The sequence below is a fragment of the Centropristis striata genome, chromosome 17, assembly GCF_030273125.1.
Source record: "Centropristis striata isolate RG_2023a ecotype Rhode Island chromosome 17, C.striata_1.0, whole genome shotgun sequence".
NCBI lineage: Eukaryota > Metazoa > Chordata > Actinopteri > Perciformes > Serranidae > Centropristis > Centropristis striata.
This window is the reverse complement of record NC_081533.1, coordinates 20,284,374-20,310,502: the sequence shown is the minus strand read 5'-3', so window position 1 is coordinate 20,310,502 and position 26,129 is coordinate 20,284,374. Positions and strand designations below refer to the sequence as shown.

Sequence of the window (26,129 nt, the reverse complement as noted above, 5' to 3'; positions counted from 1 at the left end):
GTTTTTCTTTCACAGGACTGCGTTATTTTAGTTTCACGACTCATGCAGTATTCATAGACGCAACACAAAACCTTTTTTATGCGAACCCAACAAATGTCATCATATTCAGTACCTGCTGTGATAAACTAGCATTAAATGCTTTCTATTTTTTGATCGGATAACATATAATTTAAGAGTCCAAAACTTTGTGCGCATGTGATGGTAAAAACATTTGCTTTGTGAGCTGTTCTGACACATTTCATACTCACCGTGTCATGATGGTGTTTTGACAGACTTGCACCTGCCTTGCTTCACCAGAAATAATGTGACTATTATTATCATGTCTGATTTCAGCCCGGCAATGTGCAACACTCCTCACTTGTCATGCCTCTGATGCAGCCTACCCCCCATACCCCCACTCACAAGCTGATGGTCACTTACAAGCTGCCGCCTGCCATTCATGTCCGCTTTCTATGAGTTGCACCTGCAGTGGCATGTTATGTAACAAGCCTGTCAGAGAGACGCCTAACATGCCCTGCATTTGCAATGATGCCCTGCCGTTAAAGACATTCTGTCGTCCGGGGCACATGGGTGTTCTCTTATTCATAAACTAAAAAGGGTTTCAATTAGGCATTTGTGGCTGGCCTCCCAGCGGTTTGCGTGTTTAAATGAGATGCCTCTGTGGGGAAGATGATGGAAGACTTCTCTTAAAAAGTGGCCGGAGAATAGCAAGCAAGAGATGATGAAATATATCTTCATATTTAAAGTATATTTGGAGTTGTTGCAATATTTTTGCCACATTGTGGAAGCACATTTTTCTTCTTTTTTTCTTCTTCCACTGGAAGTTTAAACAATGCCAAATTGTTGCAATCTTTGTTGAGAATTTATTTTTGAAAACCCTACTGTGAGTATTAAGGTTAATTGCTAAACAGGTTTGATTGATTTCATGGTAATTGCTCTACATTTTTGTGACAGGCAACATCTTGATTTTTGTCCAAGCCTCCACTGGGTGGTCTAATTTGAACACAAGCAACTCCATAGTAAATCATAATGAAAACTCCATGTCAACATGCTACTGCAGCCAATTAAATCAACTACAAAGGAAGTAGAACGATGCCATGAGTGCAACCCAGATGTGAGCACAAAAAAGAGAGAAAGAAGATGGGAAAATGAAAAAAGGAGAGAAAAATAAGCTATGCCTCTTTTTGAGGCGCTTTTAGGGGAAAATATCTGCATTTGGCCACCAGTTCAGACCATTTCTAGCACCCAGCTCCTTTGTAGATCCATGGGGCCCTTCAAGCAAGGTTGTATTAAGTGGGATCGGGTCATCACTCTGGCTGTGATTGCAGCAGAGCTCTGACCTGAATAGAGAGCGCTGACAAGCCCTTTGTTGTGGGGGAATAAGGAAACTATGTTTTTCGCTCTGACGTCCATAAGTTGAAGGTTGGATAAAATAGTGCATACTTCCCATTTGTAGACGAGTTTCAATAGAAGACAAATGTTTGAGATTTTAGAGGAGATTTGGTTATCGTTTAAAGAATGTGGAGGGAATGGTCACAAGCTCTGACTGAACCATTTTACTCTCTAGAGTGGTGCATCAGGTGCATCAGTTGAGCAAAGAAATTGCTCTGAAAGTAAATGGGATGTCCGTGAACAAGTCGACCCTTGTGGAAGGAAAGATAGGGCAAGAAATTCATGGCCTCTAGCTGCTTCTGTTGCTCTGTCTTTGCAAGCATAATTTACCACAAAGTCTATTTAATATGCAGAAGTTGTTAGAAGTCATACTTTTTTTTTCTGTGGTCACTCTGAGAGAGAAACCGCTCTGCTTTCTTGTAGCCTCTGGTTTGGCCTGCCTGAACTCCACAGTCTGGAAAATTAATACAAATTAAAGGGCAGAACCTTCATTAAACAGATACCCAGTATAGTGTTTATTTAACTGTACTACACTAACAAAGCTGCATAATAATCTTATCCCAAATAAGTTTTTAAAATAAAATTAAAATAGTGAAAATTGCATTGAGACATGAGAAGTGAGAAGTACTCGAGTTGGTCTGTGCTACACTGTTGAGAACGAGCTCAGCACTAAAACAAATGAGTCTAATTCCTAAACCGGCACTTACTGATCATTATCTGGTAGAAAGTGCAATTAAGAGTCTCAACAAAGGACCACTCAAAAACAAAAGACAGCTGATTGAATGGGTGGAATATAGAGGACTGGGATTTAATTGTGTTAAAAGATACTTTATCCATGAAAGGAAGGCACTGAAAAACATGTCACCTGCCATCAACTGGTGCCGAATCACATTGTTGACATACAAAAGCTCATGGATGAACAGTGAAAAAGTAAGAGGTTTGGTAGACGGGAAAAAATATGTTTCTTAGACCTTTGTACTTCTTTATTAGCATCACTGTAGTGTACAATACGTACTGGCAGCTTACAGACACGCTTGAGAAGAGTCTTAGATGACAGTCCTTTGTTCATGACTGTAATGTGATAGAACTCTAAACCATCAGTGCATCTGCATTTAGATCTGCCACAAACAACCCTATATCTGGATCCCGCCATTGATTTGCATAATTGGAGATTGTGGCTGGGTGCTTATTATTCATTGACATGACACTGCCGAGAGGCAGATGGAGAGATGTACTGAACTGACTGTTCCTGTTTCTTTAGGGTAGGGGTGGCTATGTCTTGGCAAAAAAGACCTGAAGAAAACTATTCCTTTCCACCCAGTGCTACAAGCAACTACATCTAGGTCCTTTTTATTTATTTATATATGTTTTCCGTGCTGAATTGTAAATTGACATGCAGGCCATCACTAAGAAGCGAGTAAAAAAACAGCTGGAAAACAACCAAACAAAATGAGCTCACTTCTGCTTTCCCCAGACAAATTTGAGGCTTAAAAACCAAAAAAAAAGAAAAACCTAGCTGTGTGCGGTTTACCAGCCAGCAGGCCTCTAAATAACCTGAAGTACACAGAGCACCTGACTGAGATGAGACGCCGCTGACTGACTGACACATCCATCTCCCCTGCTATCTGTCTGACTGAGGGAGGGGAGCGATCGCGAGTCCCTCATGCATGAAGAAGAGAGCACTGTTTATTAGTGAGGGGAGACAGAAAGAGAGGGAAAGAGGGGGGATGGGAGGATGAAGGGGAGAAACAGAGATTGCATCGTCTCAATTTAAGTTTGATGAAGGACACAGTGTCTCCTCAGGATGAGCAGAAATCTATGTCACGTTGGCATGGTTAAGACTTCAAAGGCATATAGTGAAAATGTGCCGTGACTTAGAATCGTCTGCATACGCAATTCAGTAGTGACACAGAGAAGCCTTATCTTCTTCTATAGGCCATTATATTCCTTCAGGATCAAATGCAAACTAGTATTCTGGATTCACTCTGGAGTTATGTTTATTTTCAACTTCCCCTTGTAGTACACTTTATAACTACATCATACTTCTTTAATTTCCTATCTCTATTTGTTCAAAATAAGTGCTATTTTAAGCCAAGCACCGCAACGGAATGCTGCACCAAATCTTACCACTAAGTTTCAGGACTTAGTTTCGTCAGCTTGAAATCCAAAATGTTTCCACATTGCCACAGTTTGAGTTTTCTTTAAGACCACCATGTCTCAGCTCATCAACCTCCAAAAAAACTAGCAAACACAACACGCAGTGTTCTCCTTCATAGCGCCGGCCTCAGCTCAGCAGTAAATTTCATTATATTATAGCCTCTTTTAATAAACAAACATAAAATTATGTTTAACACATTGTCATACTGGAAGGTGTATTGAGCAGAGTTACCAGTTACTTTACATGAAATTAAGCTTCACCACACTGAGGCTAATGTTGGCCCGCAAAGGACTTTAGCAAGCTAACAGTAACATAGCTAACTACATTAAACCGTTTTTTTTTTTTCTTTTACTTTTTTATACAATAGTAGCAGGGCCACTGATACCTGACTAACTTGAGCTTCAGTAAAGTTTGGGAAAATGTAGCTTCTGTGGACATCACGTGAAGAATAAAAGAGCTAAGCTACTGAAAAGCTATTTGATTCAGAAAGGAGCTGTGCTACTGAAAATACAGTTAAACTTACACCAGTACTCCTCAACACCACTTATACACTTATACGCGATACAAATTTGAATTAGTGCCATGACACCATCAGCACAGATTGCTGATGTAGGCTAAAGGCAGAAATCGACCAAACTCTACCCTGCCACATGCAAACATCAGGTGAAGCATAACATTTAGCCTCCCTCGCATATCATTTTCATGCAGTGCCTAAAGAAAGTTAAAGCAGAATAGGCTGTGAAAGTAGTTCAGAATGCCATTTTAAAGGGTTTATAATGCTGTTTATTGAGAAAGGTCTGCTTTTCCCAGGTGCATTAATGCGGCAAATTCAAAAAAGCACACGACTAAGTGAGCAGTAAATGTCAGTTTGCACTATATAGCCTTAACATTTTATTACTGCACAGATATTCTCATGATGCCTCTAACTGAGAAACATCAACAAGCGAGACAGCAGAGGTGAGACAATGGTACAGGGTCTGACGTATCCCAATCCTGGCACTCCAGTTTGGGTAAAGGTTTGGGAGAAGGCACTTTCTAATTTCAGAAAGTTGAAGTTGTCACAAATGATGAATAGAGCAGGTCTTCTCAGCCAACAAACCTTTCAAAGCTACATTTCTTGCAAAATTAGTGCCAGGGAAACATTAAAATCTTTTTTTTCCAGGACGGAGATAAATCACATACATTTTCAGCTGTTTGCTTTATACATGGACATAACATTTCACAGGAAGCCGTCCTAAAATGTGTGTTTATGAACAGATCAATCAATACATCTGACCTATTACCTGCAAGGGCTTGTCATGGGTACTATTTCAGGTTTACAGCCTTTCAGTGTGAGAGCTCTATTGATTGCTTGCCTCCAGGAACACTTCTGGTGTAAGGACATGAAGGAGGAGGAGGGGGGCTGGAGGAGGAAATGGTTTGTCTCCTATTATTGGAGTTGTGGGGATTTTGATCTGAGGTTCACCAGAACCACAAGAGCACTCATGTGTGACACAGCAGTGCCCGACAGGCTTTTCTTTGTCAGTGGAATAGTCGTATTTACAAGACGGTGTAGCTTGAATTTAGAAGAAAAATGACAAAGGTAGGAAATATGGAAATGAAAAATAGACATGATCAGAATTGTCAAAATAGCAGTGAAACATTTCTTGTGCCATTTTTTTGTACAGCAACAGGCAGCGAGCTAGTAACGTGAAGCTAGCCCATCCAACAGCGAGGAAGATAAGGTTCAAGATTTCTCATGTTGTAAACACAAAAATACTTTCGACTATGCAGTTTGACAGTTTGAGTGCAGTGTGAAATTCCACGCACAGGAGTGAGAAAAAAATCCCCCTTTGTAGTTCAGAATAAAAGATGGCATCCTTACTGTCCGTTCTCATGCTATTTCACAGTGGCTCTGAACATGAAGCTGTGCACTTCAGAACTTGTTTTGTCTCACCCTGGGAGGCAGGCGTTTTGATGAAATCAGGCCCAGTGTGTCTGAAGCGTCACGGTCAGAGGGATGCCTACCTATGCAGTGAAACACTAAGCAGTTATGTGCTGTCTGGCTCTGCAAACCATGTTATGTTTCAGATCGCTGATTCCCGCGGATAAGCATTTTTGTGTTTGAAGATTCTGGACTGTAAGAATAAAAACAAAAAGGCAACACAGCAGTGGTGCACTGTTGCACATTAGCATGTTGTTTTTAGACCAATCGTCAGTTGTCTTGCTGTGGAGGTAAACTGACAATTGCAGAGATGGAAATTGCTGTCTGTTGCAGTCCCTCACAGAGCTTAACTAATTGTGCTTCCTTATACTGGATTCAGTTTAACCGCAATTGATGTGGATGCGAAACAACACACAGAATGAAGGACTCAGCAAAACCGGGTGCTTAGAGCACTCACACCTGGCTCTCTGTGCTTATGGGAGAGAATAGAGGCTGAAATTATGTACACACAGGAAGCATCGCATGGCATTGCCGTATAGCTGCTGGAAATGATGATAGTAGCAATTATGTCAACGATGAACAAATAAAAGAGGAACAAACACCCACACCAATCAACACCCTTGCTGTCCCCTTCATCAATATACAGCCAAAGTTGTCATCAATCAATTTCATTTTCACTCCCAGTGAAGTAGCTGTGAGGCAGTGCCAGTGCACTGCAGAAATAAACATCACAAACATCAGCCACAAACCAGCTCAGAAGAGATTCTTCAGAGGGTATTTCAAGTCAAATGGATGGATGAGGAAAATTAGTCTCTGGCTAGGGAGAAAAGGAGGTGGGGTTTCTCTAAACAAGTGGCACTAAAATACAATTTGCATTTGCAGGAATTAACTTTTTTGTGTGTGCTTCTTTAAATCTAAAACACCCTTCCATTCCTCAAAGATGCGTTCTGCTGCATAGAAATATTAGTATAGGCATTTTAACATATAATCCTGTATATAGGTATTTCATATATTGTATACTTAATAAACATAAAATATTAATGGTTGAGCCCCTCTTTCAAAACATAAGGATATCTTTAGAATCAAACTGTAAATTAACCACTATTCGTGCTACCACATTTGGTGATTATATCTAAAATCCAAGTTTCAGACTGTTGAGTTTGTTTATTGAGATTGAAAGTGTATACTTGACCTTGGAAACAGCAGTTGGCAAAACACCCTCACCACAAGGTCCATTAGTTTTCTAAGTTATTGATATTGTTCTGCCAACTGCTGTTTCCAAGGTCAAGAGACAACTTTAAATCTCTTTCTCACCAACATAATGTGGATTATAAGTCAATAAAATGATGTGGTATATAGAAACTTTGACAGCTAGGCAAAGTTCATCCTTAGCCTATCCTAACTTTTAATTAAATTGTATTCACTGCTACAAAGAGCAGTGTAAAATAACAGCTTTCTATATTAGGGAAATCCAATTCCTTAACAGAATTACAGTTTTAAACATGTGGTTACCCTTTTTAAATGGTCACAGTTTGGTTAGGTTTAGGTATCAACTACTTGGTTAGGTTTATAATAAGATTAGGGTTTCGCATTTGTTAACGTTACTTAACTTTCATATCTAAGCACGTGCTGTAATAATGTGTGTGACATAGAACTTGTTGCGTTTGTTGCGTGAGATTAAAACTCAACACTGACTTTTGGTTTCTAGATGGACTTTCTCTGTCTTTATATGTCACCTGACTTCCTGCTTTGCTCCCGTCATAATCACTGCAGCAACTAGGTTCCAACAAGAATAAATCTGGGACATAATAAGCTGCTTGTATAAACAACCACTGCTGTTGTTTTATAGGGGGGGGAACAGTCTCCCCATTATTCTTGTCAAAAGCCATATTCCTTCTATAAGGATGTTCACCATGCAGCTTCCCTTTAAGCAACTCTCCTGGTTGTTTAATGTATGACCTCAATGTATGTAGGTTAATATCCTCTATATACTATACTGTACTGTTTACATTGAATCAGTGTTGTATCGGTACAGTAGTAAAATGTATCTACACCATAACACATTGGTTTCAGTGCCAGTATGATTGTTTTAGTGCATTTTATTTTCTGAACCACAGAACAGAAAGAATATTTGAAGGATTTAATTTCTCTGAAGAAAGGAGCCATGCTTGTGAAGTTATGCCTTCGGTGAAAATATTCCAAGTCTGAGCAAGACAACTCCAAAACATTTTAATCATGGCTATAATTGATAGGGAGGACCGTCTCTGCGAATTAATGAATCCAAAAGGGGCCCTTTGATGTGAGCGGGACTGTGACATTCAGATTTGTGCTTGACTGAGTCTGAACCAGATAGCTCCTCCGAAATAGCTGACTTTAGCATTGGCCGGGCGTCATCCATCACATTTGATATCAGACTGCAAACAGGTAGATTGATACCCCCGATACATATTTCAGAGAGATCCAACAGAGGAAGCCTTTACTTCAGGTCAGCTCGTGGTGCCTAGTTTTAATTAAATCATAATTTATAATGATTATAGATCAGAAGGTTTCTATTTACCGAGGGGACAATTAACACAGTCCCTATGGCAAAGTGCAAGGTAGCGGATTTATGTGGTTGTTCAATTACAATAGTTCAGTATGACTCTTTTTTTAAAGGTCCCATATTGTAAAAAAGTGAGATTTTCACGTCTTTTATTTTATTATAAAGCAGCTCTAGGTGCTACATATATACTTCGAAACGCTTGATCCTGGAAGAAATTCACACACCCTGTATACAGAAACTGTGTAAATGAGCCATCAGGACTTCCTTAAGGTTGTGATATCACAATTAAACTATTGTATATAAGTCTAAAGTGCTGTTACAGTGCTCTAACAGTTGATTCCCGGCTGCAATGATGGTGCAGAGATGCAGAGATGCAGAGAGCGCAGAGGCAGAGTACCTAGAAAAACACTGACCAATCAGAGCAGACTGGGCTTCTTCTGGAGTGGACAGACTGTATGAGGAAATAATGTATTTTTGATCACTTGAGCTGGTAAACATGTTCTAATAGAAACCCCAAATACAAGTATGAACCTGAAACTAAGCATAGTATGTCCCCTTTAAGTTCAATAATTTGCCACATGGTTTTGCAGCACTTCTTTTTTATCTCTACCCAACATAGAATGTTTGACCCTGAAGTTGTTGGGTCTGTCTAGACTGAAGCACTGTGTAATATCTGGCAGCATATTTAATGAAAGACAAAGAAAAATAGACCTAATATACTGTTTGTCAGTGTAGAGTAATGTCTTGAACCACTGCCCCGCTGTAATGGCTGGAAATAGCATGAGGCCTAGCCTCACAAGCTAACAGGCAGCTGGCCTAGTAGCCTCTGACGGGCACTGGCTGCCTCTGCTGTGTCTCATCGAGACTGTTTGGCCTTGCGGGCCTGGCGAGCACATGTCGATGTGGGGATTCACATTGGTGTGATGAAGGTTTAGAGGCATGGGCGCGCTACGCCTGTGAACTTCCCAGGAACTTTCCATCCATCGCCCTCAATTTAACCTATAAATTACTTCATGTATTTATTTAAACTTTACTTAACTGAGATATCACTGTCATTAGATTTCTTTCTGTCATGAAAGCAAGTCAGTATAATTTGGACAGATGGAATCGAAAGCAAGATTTGCCATTATGTCACGACCGCATATGATAAAATTAGCAGTTGGTCCAAGCAAATGTAAATTGCAGCTGTTGCTTGCTGCACTTGATCTCTTTAATAAGGTTAAGGGAGCGGACTCGAGGATTACTCCTGATGCAGCTAAAGACAGATGGTAATAGGACATGACCTCAATAACTGCTGAAAGCTGAGGGTGTTCTGACTGCAAAAGAGATCATCTAGCACTGGAGAGGATTCTGCAGCCAATGGAGAAATAAACAGAACTTAATTGACTAAAAAAAACATTATCGCACTATGCTAAATAGGCACATGCACAATGCACAGGCACAATCATTCCATCAACAGGTATGCCGCAGAGAGATTTGCCAGACTACTGGAGCAGGTCAGAACAAATCCAGTTTGCACACATTGCTCTTAAGGGGGACTTACATCATTAGCTGGATGAGGCTTCATGGTTTTGGACACAGTGCACCTCAAGGCAGAGTGCATTTTGGCACATTTAAGAGAGCTTGGCAGCATGGCATACTGTATAGCCTTTGGGAGAATCACATGCTGCAGACAACATGGGCTTGGATGTGTGCTGAGATAGACCTCTGCTCTCTTATTGGCTGAGATTTCTGTTCAAAGTCAGTCAAGTGGGAAAGAAAGGTGACCTTCACACTCCTCCTAAAATGCAGTCGTCTTCAGTATTAACATCACTGTAGCATGCTCAACACATTGTTGCCCAAGTCAGGCTGTGCAGAGCATATTTTAACTCTCCACCAACCAATTTTTTATCGTATGTCTTGTTTCTGCTGGAATGGAACACTTTATCCTCCCTGAGATAAATCATTCATCTCGTGATTGACCTCTTTGTTGGGCTGTGATTCTAAAGGGATCCTGACCTGTCAAAGCTGATTTGTTTCAAATGTCAACAGGGCCACAAAGGTGCCCTGACTTGAACTCTCTGTGATGAGAGAAGTTAGCAAGAGAGAGAGAGATTTACCACCAGAGATGGAAAACCGCATAAACCCAATTTATCATCAGCACATTATCCTGGCCTTTTCCAAAAAGACCCACGATGCTTCTTCGATTAATGACCCTTCCCAACTGCATCCAAAGGCATAAAAAATGTTTTTTTATTTCCTCTTCATGCCTTTCTCACAAACATGAAATACAAAAGTATCCCCTCTTGATAGTGATATAACTCTTTGCTAAAAACTACATCCCCTCAATTTAATAATCTTTACCAGAGTGAAAAACTGTCAACCTGTAATTACCCATCATAAGTTGTCCTTGGCATATATGTCAATCTTTTAAATTATTTTTTTTGCTCTTTTTTTCTGAATGCCAAGACATCTCATTGACCTGGTAATTGTCCACTATGGAAAAAGAAGTTGTTTAAGGTTCAACTGAGAGCAATGCTGGACTATGGTTAAATGAAAGCACTGCTAGCAGACCTGATAGATACAGTCATTCATCCATGAAACCCGCTGCACTTTGTCAAGTGTCAAATTACGCACCAGCAGAAAGAATCTATCCTAAGCCTTGAATGATCTTTTACTATGAAGTCAATTTTTTAGCATGTGAAGAATGAGAATTGTCGGCGCAAGATGGTAAATTAATTTGTGATATTTCTCAAGATTTATATCCTCGAATTTTTTTGTGTCTATGATATTGCACAAAAACAGCCTCAGAGATGAAGCAGTAATTAATAAATACTGAAGGCTGTTACCTGCGAGCAGCGGGTGGGTGTTTTTCTCATTCCTGCAGTAATGTTTTGTTTTTTTGTTTTCAAATGTATCCTAACTCATAAACTCTAACAGAGCTATTTTAATTAAAAAATCCAAGTTTGCATAAAAAGGTTTTTTTTTAATATATATCTACATAATGCTAATGAGAAGACAAGCTTGTTTCCATGTCAAAAGGATTTTACTCCTTATTCCCTTGTAATTGAGTTTATAACTAATAAGTAGATTTCATTTTGTGAGCCTACAGAGGAAGAAGACAAAGAGAACAAGCCTAAGATGTCTGTGAAAATCCAGGAAAGGAAAGGAGGAAAAAAAGCTTTCAGGTCCCAGCAGATTTTTAAAGGCCTTGATGATCCTTCCCAGCTAAACTTGGGATTATTTCCGGAGTTGGCAGTTCATCACGCTCGCATGCGGGAGGCGCTGAGGGCGAGAGACTTGTCAGGAAGGCATTCTGCTGCCAATTAGTATCAATCGGGAGGAAAATAAGGGCTGCACTGTTGCAATTTTTACAGGGGGCTTTTTTCCCCCTGCAGCTCCACTTCTCCCCACACATTATAGCTGTTCTCACCCATTTATCTGAGTGATCAAACCTCTGAGCCATAACGCTATCTGCAGACACGGCGTGCCTGATCAAACTACTTTGTGTGAAATTACATTAATTATCACCCATTTTCTCTGTTGGGAAGAGATCAGAATCACAGTAAATTTTGAAGTAGGACTAAACTCTGATGGGCCTATATTGTGTAAGTTCTGTCATTTACTATCCTGAAATGGTGGGAGTGTGTGTATTATAATCACTACACTAGATAGGGGAGAAATATAATTAGAGACCTATTTCTTTAAAAATTTAAGGCACACATTAAGTAAGCTTTTATCGTATAGTTAATCCTGCTGTGAGGATTGCTAATCAAGTTTCATATATTACTCCTTTCAAAACCATGTTTGGCTCATTTGAAATGGATGCAAAGGGATGTCATTTTTGGGAGAAATGGTTAGTTTGTCACTCCGGGAAAAAAGTTTGTTGGCTTTAAGTGTTTTTATGTGAGATTCATCTTATGGATTTATGGTTGCTCCTGTCAGTCAGTACTTTTTAGTTCAGTTATGTGGGGTGGAATAAATGTAGCTTGGAAAAGTAATGACTGATCTTGGTGAAGTTGAAGAGGTTAAGCCTTTTAGTCCTGAGATAACTCCTTCAGCGAATCAGATAAGTTCATTGAAGAGTAGGCTAAAATCTATGGCTATTCTAAACAATGTTTGAGAGGGCCAATTTCAGTTCAACTGCTTTAAAAGACTCCTTTAGTCTAGAACTAGGCCCGATCTCTCAATATTTCTACATACCACGAGAACACCCTTCTCAATATTTAATCAACAAAAAAAGTCCAAACATAGATCCAAGTGGTTCAGATACCAACTCTATCTCTTCACTCTTCCCACAACCATCACCAAAGCTGCAGATATATAGACCTACTGTGTCCACCGGGGACTGTCAGTTAAAGTCCAGAGGTAAAACATTTATGAATAAAAGTCTACTCTAATTTTACTACTAGACTAAAATGATGTGAGCTGTGTGGGAGAGTGATTCTGTGGTAATACTGGTTCAAGTACACTGTCATGTGTTGACACAGACACATTGTGCTGTTCACCCTATTGCTACCCACTACTAAACACTGTGTCGAACCTCGTTATATTTGCTTGAGACCCTGGAGGCTCCAGGGACACCCGAGGTGCATCACATGCCAGAAAGCAAAGGAATGAACTCCTCCAACTATGGATGGATGCTTCATCCTCTCCTGTGTGTTCCGTGAAAGTCTCCTCCCCAGTTCACAGGGAGAAGTAGGGGGTCTGTCTGTGAAGGCAGCGTTGTGGAGGAGTTGGAAGCCTCCCTGTTTCTGGTAATGTGATTAGAATTTTGTGCTGCTGTAAGCCACACAAGAGATGACGACGGCTTGTGTCCATTTACAAGTAAGCTTAACAGCCATGTTTATAGTCGTGTAGTTCACATCAATCACAGCCACGTGTCTTTTTACAGTATAATGAGGTCTATTTAACACATATTGTTTCCACGGTTTATATAAAAGTAAGTCTTTTAAAAGAATGAATCAATGTTATGAGGAAATCAATACCATTGTTATGTCTGTATGGTAAATATTAGTTGCTGGGCTCAGCAGCTAGTAATGTAAGCTCAGCATAAACTCTGGAAAAAGAATGAAAGTGCTAGCCTTGCTCTGTCCAAAGGTAACAAAATGTGCCTTATGCTCACAAATTAGCTAATTTTTGTTTAATATATACATTTGCAGGCAGTGGGTTAACCTCTATAATCTGCAACAGGATCATATTTTGGTATCAGAAGTGTTCTGGTTTCTGTTTGTAGTCCGTTTGTAGTCAGAGTAGTGTTAACTGTGTGAGTGGGCATTAGTGGCATGCATGTAAACAGTCTGTGTGGATAGCAAATGAGGCTGAATGCATTCTGTCATGAATTCATGCAAACTTGAAACCCATTGGCCATCAAGTGAAACAATCTGGTTGTCACTTCTCAACCCCAACTCCTATTCTTCTGAATCAAGTTGCAAATCAGATTTAAAAGTGTAACTTCACTCTCTACATTGGGAAAGAGATGTTAGCTGCGAATCAACTGATAACATATTTTAAGCATCACAACCCCAAAAGAGGATTCAATTAATTTGATCCTATAACATTTGGAAAGTTGAGAAGACCCATATGATTAAATAATTTTATTCCCATTCAAGTTAGAGGAGTGCTGAACTGAAAGTACCCTTGCAAGGTTCAGGGCTGATATAAAACAGTAAAGGATGTGATAAGTCAGTTCATTTGTTCACTCAGATTCAAAATCCACAAACTCCCTCCTCTCCCCAATAATCAGTAAAAGTAAACTCAGTAAAGTGTATTTCCTAAAATATATATATAAAAAAAACACAATTCTTAATTCCTTAAATTCTTCTAATCCTTAGATAAGCGGACTGTTTGATAAGGCCATCAAAGCGGCACTTTACCAACAACCAATGTACCAATAATGCTGAAAGTAATGTGACTGAACCCCATTATAGCATTCCATCATTAATATCCGGCACGGAACAACATCAAATGGAAGGAACAGCGACTCACAAAAGAAGCAATCAGTTGCTGATGATAAAGTGATTCATTGTTGTTTTCATCTCTCTAGATAAGCCTGCCATAATCAAATCAACAAGTGACTCTTCTGTCCATATAGAAATAATCAAATGTAATGTGTATGCTTGGTGTTTTGAAGGATGTATTTTTTAATGAGGTTGAAGACCAAGGTCAGAGGGAAGGAGTTTTTTCTCATTGTAGCTTGAGCTGCCAGGTCAGTTGCCCTGAGTAGAGCACCACCTTCCCTATTCCGAACTTATGAAATATTCAGCTGACCTGGAGACGGAGGAAGTGCTCCAGTGACACGGACCAACACTAGCTGCTCCCCGTGGGTCTACCTCAGAGCGCGACGTGAGACTGCACCTCACAACCTTTCGAGCTATTAAGTGACCCCCACCACCACTCCAAAACGGGTCAGTCCTATACCAGACTACTTGACTGATCATTCACTCTTCTGAGAATGAATATTAAGTCCCATGCCACGAGAGTTATGGGCAGCTTTGTGACTTGTGAAATGATGATTCTGAGCAAAGGCAATTTATCTTGTTATACTGAAGGCACAAGATTTATTCCACAAACAGATTTAGACAGGTTATCTCTCGTTTTCTACTGTAACGCATGCTGGATCAAAATAAAGACATTGTATCTATGAGAGTACAAATTGTTATGGAGATCAACAGAAATGGATATGTCACACGGAAAGCCATCACGCGATCCGTCAGCAGCGGCAAGCAGTGTATAATTTGCAGATGTCTGGTTTCTATCAGTTCAATACCATGACTTCCTTTTTCTAATACCCACACTGACAAGAAAATATAACATCTTTCATTGTGTCACATTCTTAAGCGGAGGTGCCATCTGACAGCCTAAAAGCGAAATCCATTGGTGGTGTCACTCAAACGCCGCGCATTTTGGGAGGCAAATACAGCGTCAGATCACTCCTCGAGTTTGGAGCTTATGATGTATGCAGCCCGTGTTTTGGCCCAGACTGTTGATATTCTGAGACTGCTCTGCCGCAGCAAATTGTCCTTGCTGAAAAGAAGAAAAGTAGAGCGCTTAAACTGTTTTGTGCCCCTAAAAAAAAGCCATTGTGTTACCTCAGCAGGAGTCAACAACACACAGCGAAAGAGAAGGAATTGATTTGTCTTTTACTGTAAGTCAACAGTAATTGACTGTGGTTGAGTACTTAAAAGACATTTCCATCCGCAAAATGCATCGGGTGAGGGGAATTAGTAGCAGTGGGTTGCCTTTGTGTTTGCATGTGTGCTGAATGAACAAGCTTGAAGATAAGCATAGCATTAATGGCTGATGTTTTAAACACTTTACTTTCCCAGCAGGTTTGTCATTGTACAGTACATTAACCTCAATTCCAGAGGCTCCAACTTTAGAAACAGGACTTAATCATACATCTTTTTTTTAATTATATTTATCCACTAATGTCCCAGTAGTTCACCAAAATATCTCCTACATACATACTGTCGTGTTCAAGATAATAGCAGTCCAATGTGACTAACCAGATTAATCCAGGTTTTTAGTATATATTTTTTTATTGTTAATGGCAAACAAGGTACCAGTAGGTGCAGTAGATTCTCAGAAAACCAACAAGACCCAGCATTCGTGATATGCACGCTCTTAAGTACGGTGGCCCTGAAGTGCAAACCACACAAATATTACATTATATTAAAAAATAATCTGTTTCCAATCAATAATTCCAGTCTAATGCAGGAGGACCTCGGGTATCTTCTCACTCACAAACTCACAGAACGTGTCACTGTGGAATATCACAATAAAATGCCCTTTGATATTTACTGTACAGTAATTATCCAAGAGCATTTTATTATGAATTTCACAGACACAACAAATACACTTCATATCCTCTCTGCAGGTAAGAGTTTTATACTGCAAAGTGAGAAAGAATGACAGCAAAGTGTTTATCCTTTATGTCAGCTCGCTCTGAGCAGCCTCAATGAATTTACCATAAATATCACAATACGGGCGCACTACATGGGCGGCTGGTTTGACTATGGAGATGCGAATGACGGTAGGGAACCAATCAGGAGGAGGATCAGTGTCCAATATGTACCTACCCTTTCCGTTTTGATGAATTGCTGGCGTGTTGTGTGAATTGCTGGTGTGGTTTGCACTTCAGGGTCACCGTTCTTAAGGCTGTGCAATTGGGCAATAAAATGAAAGGTGTATGTTCAAAAAAATAGCAGTGTGGCATTCAATCAGTGACTTCATCAATTTTGTAAAAAAAACAGGTGTGAATCAGGTGGCTCCTATTTAAGAATGAAGATAAAGTTTTTTTTAAATATACAGGTATGAAAATATACCTGGATTAATCTGGTTAGTCACATTGGACTGCTATTATTTTGAACACTACTGTATATTTTATCTACCTAGAAAAAGTGTTGCAGCAGTACATTTTCAAGGCCCTAAAAAGGGTTTTTTTCAGTCTTCAGCAATCTCTGTAACATTAAAAATGTTTTTCTAAAAAAGCAACAATCAAGGTTGAATAATTTTTTAAAAACTGATGTTGTTTGTTAAGAGTTTATTTCAACTACACTTCGGAGGTTAATTTGGACAGTGACAGATGTAAAAATTTTATACGGGAGGCAAATCTTCCAATCCTAAACCAAGAGGAATCAGATAACCTACAAAGGCCTATTTCACTGATAGAGCTAAAAGGGGCCATTCAGAGGATGAAAAAGGGAAAATCCCCGGGGTGGGACGGAATACCCCCTGAATTCTACTTGTTTTTCTGGGATGAGCTAGGTCAATTCATGCTGGATATGATCTATACAGCTGTGGAGAAGGGCTCATTCGACCGGGACACCAATTCTGCTATTCTCACTGTTCTCCCTAAACCAAATAAGGATCCCTCCCTCTGTGGCAATTACAGACCCCTGTCACTTTTGAATTCAGAAATAAAAATATATGCTAAAGTCCTGGCTTCACGGATTGAGACACTCATGACCAAATTAGTACATCACGACCAGACTGGGTTTATAAAAACGCGCCACGCAGCTGATAACTTGCGTAGACTTCTCCACACAATCTATTTTTCTAAGGATATTGAGACCCCATGTGCTGTTCTATCATTAGATGCCGAAAAAGCCTTTGATAGACTTGAATGGAACTATCTCTGGCTGGTCTTGGAAGCTTTTGGTCTTGGTAATAACTACATTAAGATGATTAAGGCACTCTACTCTAATCCTTCAGCTATGGTCTTTTCGGGCAACATGTATTCCTCCTCCTTCCCAGTATCAAGAGGCTCCCGCCAAGGCTGCCCTCTATCCCCTCTTTTGTTCGCTCTCTCCCTTGAACCCCTGGCGCAAACGATTCGGCGGCACCCTTCTCTCTCGCCCATATCCTTCTGTAATACTTCACATCATATATCATTATTCGCAGACGACATTCTATTATACGTAAATAATGCGCCAGCGTGTATTCCGATAGTGTTAGAGGTGTTTGAGGAATTTAGCTCCATCTCCGGTTATAAAATTAACTGGACTAAATCTTCGCTGATGCCCCTTAACTCATCTCTCGACACTTCCACACTACCAACACACATACCAGTGGTTGGGAACTTCAAATACTTGGGCGTGGATATCTTTCCCTCCTTGTTCTCCATCTCTAACAAAAATTTCCAGGGTATTATGAAACGAGTGGAGGGGGACTTGGAGAGGTGGACGCGTCTCCCAAACTCCTTACAAACGCGTGTGTCCATAATTAAAATGGACGTCCTTCCTAGAGTAAATTTTTATTCGAATATGATACCTCTTCCCCCACCTAAAGGCTATTGGGACAAGATGCATAATATAATATCGAAGTTTATCTGGGGTGGGAGACGTCCACGTATTAAGCTAACTACTCTTCAACGCAATAAACGGAATGGGGGGCTTGCTGTCCCTAACTTTAAATTTTATTCTTGGTCTTACGTGCTACGCCCACTTTCCAATTGGCTGGACCCCCAGGTACAACTATCATGGAGACCTATAGAAGAACATTTAGCCTCCCCTCACCGCCTTCAAGATTTAATACACTCAGGCCTCTCCATTAAGCGTTCCAAATTAAAACTAGGTCCCATTATGTCGTTTCTTTTGACTGTGTGGCGCTCAGTAGAGAAGGTGACTGGCTGTATGTTGAAGTGGCACGCACAAAGCCCTATTTTCCATAACTACTCTCTACTTACTGGCGGGGTGCCCTTCTTTTTCAGGGAGTGGAGTGACAGAGGGGTTAACATTTTGTCTGATGTCTGTGATGGTGGGGGTCTGAGATCGTTTACTGATCTACGAGCCACTTATGATATACCGGGTACATCTTTTTTCCTCTATTTGCGCCTAAGGTCCGCGATGCGAGCGTACGGTGTGCCCTGGGGTACTCTCCTCCCCACTCACAAGCTGCACAAGTTAGTAGATGTAGGAGTAAGGTCGAGAGGCCTAGTTTCTGCTCTTTATTCTTTTTTACTAGCATCCTCTTGTGGACCCCTGGCTGTTCATCGAGTATGGACAGGCGACCTTAATCTAACCAGTGATGAAATGTGTTGGTTGACTGTCTGGAACAATTTAGACGAAACATCAAAGAATCTTAATCATAAACTTATACACTTCAAACTCATACATAGAATGTATCTAACACCAAGAAAGAGGTACTTCATGAAGATCATACATTCGCCTATTTGTGATCTATGTTCTCTGGGTCATGTAGGATCATTCTTGCATATGTACTGGGAGTGTTCTGATGTGGCGATTTTTTGGAAGTTGGTATCTTCCACTTTATCAGGCCTATTGGAGGTAGACATACCATGTTCTCCTAAAATACTACTTCTAAATGACACCTCATCTTTGAACCTGTCCTCTGCTCGGACCCGCACTCTATTAGCGGGGCTGACTGCAGCTAAGAAAATGCTGGCCTTGCGCTGGAAGCCCCCCCACACACTCACACGCACCCAGTGGTTACAATCATTTTTGAACATACTCTATATGGAGTTGTCTGTGGCAAAAATGCATGGAGCTAGTCAGAAAACAATCCAAACCTGGACCTCTGCAGTGGCAATGGTTAAAAATTTACTGAGTTGAGAAAGACATCTTTACTTGAAATATATGTAATTTTTTGTTTATTTTCATATACTTACTTTGGCATATAGGACATTGATATGACTTATGTACTATGTGATGTATGCTGTATCTAATGTAGAAGATCTTTTTGGGATATCGAGGGAGGGGGGATGTCGCTAACCTGGGAGGGGTGGGTGGGTAAAGGGAAGTGAATATTACTTGTTGTATTACTGTATTTATCTTGTTTCATGCCCTTCTCTTTTGAAAATAAAAATAATTGATCGCAAAAAAAGAGTTTATTTCAACTGCACAACTGCTAAACTGTAATAGGAGAAAGGCTTGGCATGGGTCATGTGGGAATGCGTGCAGGGAGTCTATTTTAAGGTCACGATTCGATTCAATTCTTAATTATTATTTATATATATATATATATAATATTTTTATATTGGTGCCTCATGTCTCACTACAACAACATCTCCAACCTAAACAACAGGATAGACCGTTTGTCAATACCACCCATAACGACACATATGAGCATTTGTCAAAATGAGAGTTTCATAGCTCATGGTACAGAGGAGCGTTCTAAAAATAGCACACGTCATTATACATACATGTACAATTTGCGGTTTAAAAAAAGGCTGCAGTTTCTGACCTAGGTTTAGGGCAAGAAACTTAAAATGTAAAAAATATGAGTTAGGCTAAGTAAAAAGTAATTTAATTTTTTTTTCACACAGGACACAAACTGCCTGTACGAACGCTTTATATTGATGATATTGAGGGGAGTCCAGTCTGCTCACTAAGAAGAGATGTCTTCACTTGGCTGTGAGCCATGATCTCTTTCTGTTACATTTGACGGCGGATGGCATCAGTAAGTGTTGTATTACCATCTGTTGGACTGTGGCTTACCTCATCGACAGTGGCGTTACTATGGCATGTGTGACATGGCACATTATGGCAATGATCCTGAATTAGTCCATGCATGAATAGTGATAATCACTATCGGTGGCTGAAAGGTTATCCCACCAGGAACTATGGGTGAAAGAGGCTCAACCCACTCAAAAACAAACACAGCAATCTGTCATGTTAAATAACCAAAAAAAGTAAACATCCCATTACTCAGAGGAAGAGGCTGATGAAACAACAAAAGGAAACAATGACATACCGTACAAGATACTGATCTCACTAATTATTAGATCTTTACATTATTTAATGTATACCAGAAAAGAATAATGGATAAAAGCAAAAACATAAACTATGCAAGTTTTCAAAGTTAGCAAATGACAAAATGGATGCAGCCTGGATATTTCCCTAATTGTCCCTGTTAACTTTTGTTGTTTCAGCACTCCTGTGAAAACTTCTGCAATTAAAAGATCCAAAAAATAGATAGCTCTGATAAGATGTCCTTGGCAGCAACAATGACCATCTTTGATCTTCGCAAGCTGCTCTCTTGGTGGAACAACTGGAAGTAGCTTGTTAATTCTGCAGCCCCTGTGTTTCTCCAACACTCGGCTGTGTGATTCATCTCTCTGCTCCACGGCTACCACCCTTAACACTCCTTTTCTCCCACAGCGCCCTTTTTCCACGGGCCCGCTAGCAAGCCGGCCCGCCTGTGCCTGCCGATGTTTATCATTAGTTCATTAGGGCACAAAATGGCTGCCGTTTCCCCCCAACAGCCATTTCCTGACACTGTTTTGTCTACGTTCCCATACTACAACACTGAAATATGCTATGTACATCTAGCACATTAGTAGTGCCACTCAGAGTGTTCTTTTTCTGTTTCCTTTTAGTCTTGCATATTTTAACAGTTTCCACATTTTGACTGTGACACATCATACACATAAATTATAGTTTCAAAAAAAATCTCCATCTTTGTCATTACTTTGAATGCAGCGGCTGAATTGTTGCTCTTGTCAGCAAGGTGATCAAAGAGACGTTTGAAATGAAGAGGCTCTCTGTATAGGATTCAAATCTCCCAGCGCCCTAATTGTGCTGTTTAGAGAGATCTTCGGAGAGGCTGGATGTGGCATTCATTTTGTTGTTATTCATTCACGAGTAGGATGTATTCTAGCAAAATATTTATGCACTGGGTAACATCAACATCATTTGTACTGCGCCTGTTATGCTGAGATGATATTTGTAGTGCTCAATTTCCTCATCCACAGCAAAATACTGCAGTGTATGTTGATGATTTGATTCAAGTAGGTTGATATTATTTCAGTTTAGCTCATCTACAACACGAATTGAAACAAATCACTTATTTGGTGTCAACATATATTGCTTGCAGTATAATAAAAAAAGCTTGTTAAATATCACTCCTATGAATATTACATTGCATTGTCAGAAAAAAAGGACATGACAGTTATGTTTTATTTCTATTCCTCGCTCTCCCTAGCGGAGCCACAATCAGTTTTTCATAAAATAGTGATTCTTCTGTGCTGCCAGAGGTGAGTGAAATACATTAAAAAAAACAAAAAGTTTCTATTATAGGGGGAAAAGTTTCCAACAATTCCTCAGGCCTGTCTGGATGTGAAAGATTCTTTGTTGTTTGAACACGGGTTTTACACTGCTATCATCCTTCTGAGATACTACAACCTGCTGCTTTGTCTCCAGGCTTGGCTCTACTGCAGATAAATGCCAGATGCTAAGAATGCAGGTATAACAAGAAAAAGTAGAGCTGGACCTCTCACTCAGGTTCAGACAGAACCAATATCCCTGAGCATTCAACAGGGGAGCTGGCATAAATAAAAATGCTGGAGTGGAAATATATTTCCAAGGGAACACACACAGAGGGAGAGAGGAGAGGACACCCCCTTGAAGGGCTCTTCGCTCGCTTGCTCGCTACTCCGCCTGTCACCCGTCCTCAGCATGTCACAACAAAGTGGAAGCCATTCCATATTCGACTCCGATTGTCTTGTGAGTCATTACATTCCGCTCATTGTAGGGCCCATTTCACTGCTGACACGGCTTGCTGTCACCACAGAATCACATTGACATTCACAAAGTCTTTCTCCAGCGGGACCTGGGCCTTCATGTGTGTGAAAGACACAGAGTGCATGTGTCAGTTTTAAAACGTATCAGCAACAGGGAATACTCAAAAGGTGCCTATTACCGCTCTTTAGCAGTCACTCACTGGAGGCTGTAGAGCACTTGTGGACTTAATTGAACTATTTCAATAGATTTGCAGTGATATTGCTGGGCATGGCCATTTGGGTGACCTATTGAGCGCCGTGAGACTGCAGGAATACTAACCTGTGGGCCCTTTACATGTGGATGTGAGCAACAATTAATCCATTATGCATGAACTTCCTCCTGGGATAGCACAGAGAAGCTCGGTCAGAATACCAACGTTGCATTGCAGCGTCTCACGCACTGTACAGAGAAGTATTCAGATAGAGTCCCATGACATCAAAAAGACAACTGAATCTATCTTAAGCTACTACAACACTGACAGATAGTGGGCCGTGATCAGTCCAAAGGATAGCGACAAACTTGGCCGGGCGATGGAAATGGTTTGATATGACTGTCTTTGTGATGGGCAGCCTGAGTTATAACTTCATCAGTTTGATTTCATAATGAGCTGTGGACAATGTGGCAAAGGGGTAACAGATACTTACTCTCACAAAATGATTAATAGACCTAAAATAAAACAAAATATTGCACTTTTTATAGGTTAGTAGGTCGACAAAGTCCTTGTTTGACAAATGGGTAACACTGACAGGCCATTTATACTCTACAACAACTGAATGGTGAACTTAAGCAATTTCTTCTTTTCTTTGTCCCACTGTTTTTGGCCAGTCCAATGTGTCCATACTATCATTAATCATTACATTTTTGGTCACTATTTTCAAAATGCCTGCAGATTTACATTTTTTTTCAATGTGTTTGGTTTCCATTAATTCCTATATAGAAATGAATCATTCAACACTTGAAAGTAACTTGAATTATGTAATCCATCACAATTAACATTAAGTCTGCATTCATTCTTATCAACGTCACTTTATTGTTGCATAGCAATGTAGCTTAAGAGCCGCCAGATCTGAAAAGTCTGGATTCATCACAATAAAAGAACATACAACAAATACATTTATGATGATTTAAACTAATTATGACAGATCATATTACTCAAACAAAGAAATAGTTTAATTGATTTTGATGTTAAATGAATGGAAACCAAATTATTCCTTGAATTAAAATGTCTGAAAAATACATTTAAACAATAGCCTCAACTGAAGAATTTGTAAAATTTCAAACAGCAGGATGCAACATCTCAACAATACTGTAAATATAGCATCGCTGTCCCACTGAAATTATTGCTGATACAGGCAAACACTGAAGCACAGCAGTCAGCTACAAGCCTCTTGAGAGGTTGTATAGGTATTTTCTAAAATCTACTGTAAGTTTTTGCATACTCACAATGGCACAGGGACACACAAGACATAATCCCAGTCACTATGCTATTTTTGCAAAGGTACTGTTGAACATCAGGGGAAATGAGCTTTCACTATTACAAAGATGACTTTTCCCTTTGTGCTGTAACGGTACTAATGCCTGAAGGTGTATCGTGTTCCAGAGGAGCCAAGGGGCATCATTAAAAAGTTGAGAATTATCTATGGATCACAACCAAAATTGTCTCCAGTTCATTTAGTTCTTCACAGCACATCTGGACATGTTTAACCTATTCCACCGAGCACCGAGTGTAATCCACGGGGCGTCTAAAAATGAACTTCAAAGAGGAGGGCTTTTTTTTTTAAAAGAGATACCCTTAAAAAAAATCACACAGTACGGTATGAATCAGACACTCATTCAGTGCAGGGAGGAAAGCGTAGGGGTGGGATAGCATAAGGTTCATGTTAGTCACTGGAAGTGGAGGGAGTTCTCCTGCAGACAGAGGTAACTGAGAGTTCCATAAATGTACTACAGCAACCCACAATTACCCACTGGTGACCAAATTAAGAAAGCAAACAAATCGTCCATTTAGATGCCGAATATATATATGTGTGTGTGTGTGTGTGTGTGTGTGTGTGTGTGTGTGTGTGTGTGTATATATATATATATATATATATATATACATATACATATACATATGTATGTGTATATATACATATACATATACATATGTATGTGTATATATATATATATATATATATATATATATATATATATATATATATGAATATACCTACCTGCTGGCTGATGTTGTTTGGTTTGTAATTGAACACAACATGCTAAGAAAAATGACCCTTTCTGAAGTAAAGTCAAGGAAGTTTGTCGAGGCATCACTGTCTGCAGAATATGTTCAGCACCAAATGTTAAAAGGCAAATAACTTCAGCTTGGGCTCATGGTAATGTTTCCTCTAGCTACAAGAGATGAGAAAAGGAGTGAGAAAGATGTTGTTTGGAACCCAATACCAGGCATGCAATGTCAGCTACAGGTGATGCAACATGAGGTTGACAAGTACATTGCAGTGCTGCAGCTGAATGCTTAAGTGTTTTCTTAAGGATAAGCACTGACAAATTATTCAGTAATATATATGATACTGAAAGCAAACAGCAGACTTTCACCCAGGAGAAAGGGGTCCGTGTCCCATGTGAAAACAAAATTAATATATAAGTATTACTTTTTAGCGTAAATTACGTGGCATCCTAGTAACTACTTCACTTCTGGCATTTTCGCACATTTATTTACTGTTCAAACTGTCATTTATAACGCCTAACTAGAACGTTTTTTGCCCTATACCTAGGTCAGTGGTTTTACAACCGCAAACTGTATGTGTATGTTGATGATGTGTTTGCTATTTTTACATCGCTCCGTGATACCGTGTCATTTTGACAAACGCTCATATATAGTCGTATGGGTGGTATTAACAAACGGTCTATTCTGTTAATTAATCTCATGTAGCTCGAAAAGTATAGTCAAATCATAAACATGCCTCAAATGCTTCGATTAACTGGGTCGAGTTCTATCAAATGTAGCCCCAAAGAAAGTGATACATTATATTGTGATTTTTTTTTGTGAAGTCTGCAAGTAAACACAAAACAAGAGGTGACCAAGAAATGATCCCTGTGGAACGCCATATTTGACCCTAGAGCAGGGAAACATAATATTATTGTATTCTTCACTTTATGTTCTACAGCTCAGGTATTATTTGAAACAAAGAGAGCGATCCCTGCTTGTAACCGACACAGTTCTCAAGACCTTTGTAGGATGCCACAGTCAACTGTGTTTAATCTAGTAATAGGAAGAAAGATGAAAGCGCCCATTGTATACTCAACTCACAAAAAGCATCAATGAATGAATAGAAACATTCATAATATATACAACAAGGCCTTGCAAAATCCCAATGGGCAACACTTTATTAATGTTACTATACGTACATTGTAACTTAAGCTATACTGGAATTTTGTGAGGCCTTGTTATATTTATTATGAAGGCAATTATTAATTTATTAACCTGCAATATTTAGGGATGCAATGTTTTGTAAATGTAGTTTAGCCTTTACTTCTTTAGGCATTTCTCTTATTGTAATTGACCCATTTAATGTAAATCTTCTGGGCCAAATTAGGATTGTTACTTGATATAATGTTTTACATTTTAAGCTCTATGTATGGTATTGGAGATTGTCACATAGCAAATTAATGTTTGGTATTTAAGCCTGCCTGTTGCATGTGAGGAATATGATTGGTGACGGAGTCATTCTGCATGATTACATTCAATCAGACACCCAGCCTTAATATACTTCAGTTTTTACCGTACTTGCGAGTTAATTTAAATGTGTGTGAATTCAATTTACAGACAGGCAGGCATATACCCAACAGGGGGTGAGAAGGAGGTTGGTAAAGGTGGCTGGTATGGAGGTGTATGAGGTAGTGCAGAACTACAGAGAAGAATTATTGTTGGCTCTTGCCATGTCAGCTGTGACAGTGTAGTGGCCAAAACAGCTGCAGTCTACCCTCCCTCACCGCTCTCTCCCTCATCACCCCTCCTTCCCTTCCCTCTGCGCTCCCCCTCAACATCAAAGGGAGTCTGTGGCACGGCCTCGGCTGAGCTGGCCGGTTGGCTGGAGCTGCTGCACTTAGGGC

At 39.8% G+C, this 26,129-nt stretch overlaps 1 long non-coding RNA gene across 1 annotated transcript in view; it reads right to left on the bottom strand.

Moving 5' to 3' along the window:
- Nucleotides 1–26,129, bottom strand: part of LOC131989546 (uncharacterized) — a 169,465-nt gene that overhangs the window by 101,234 nt on the left and 42,102 nt on the right. The window lies entirely within an intron of this gene.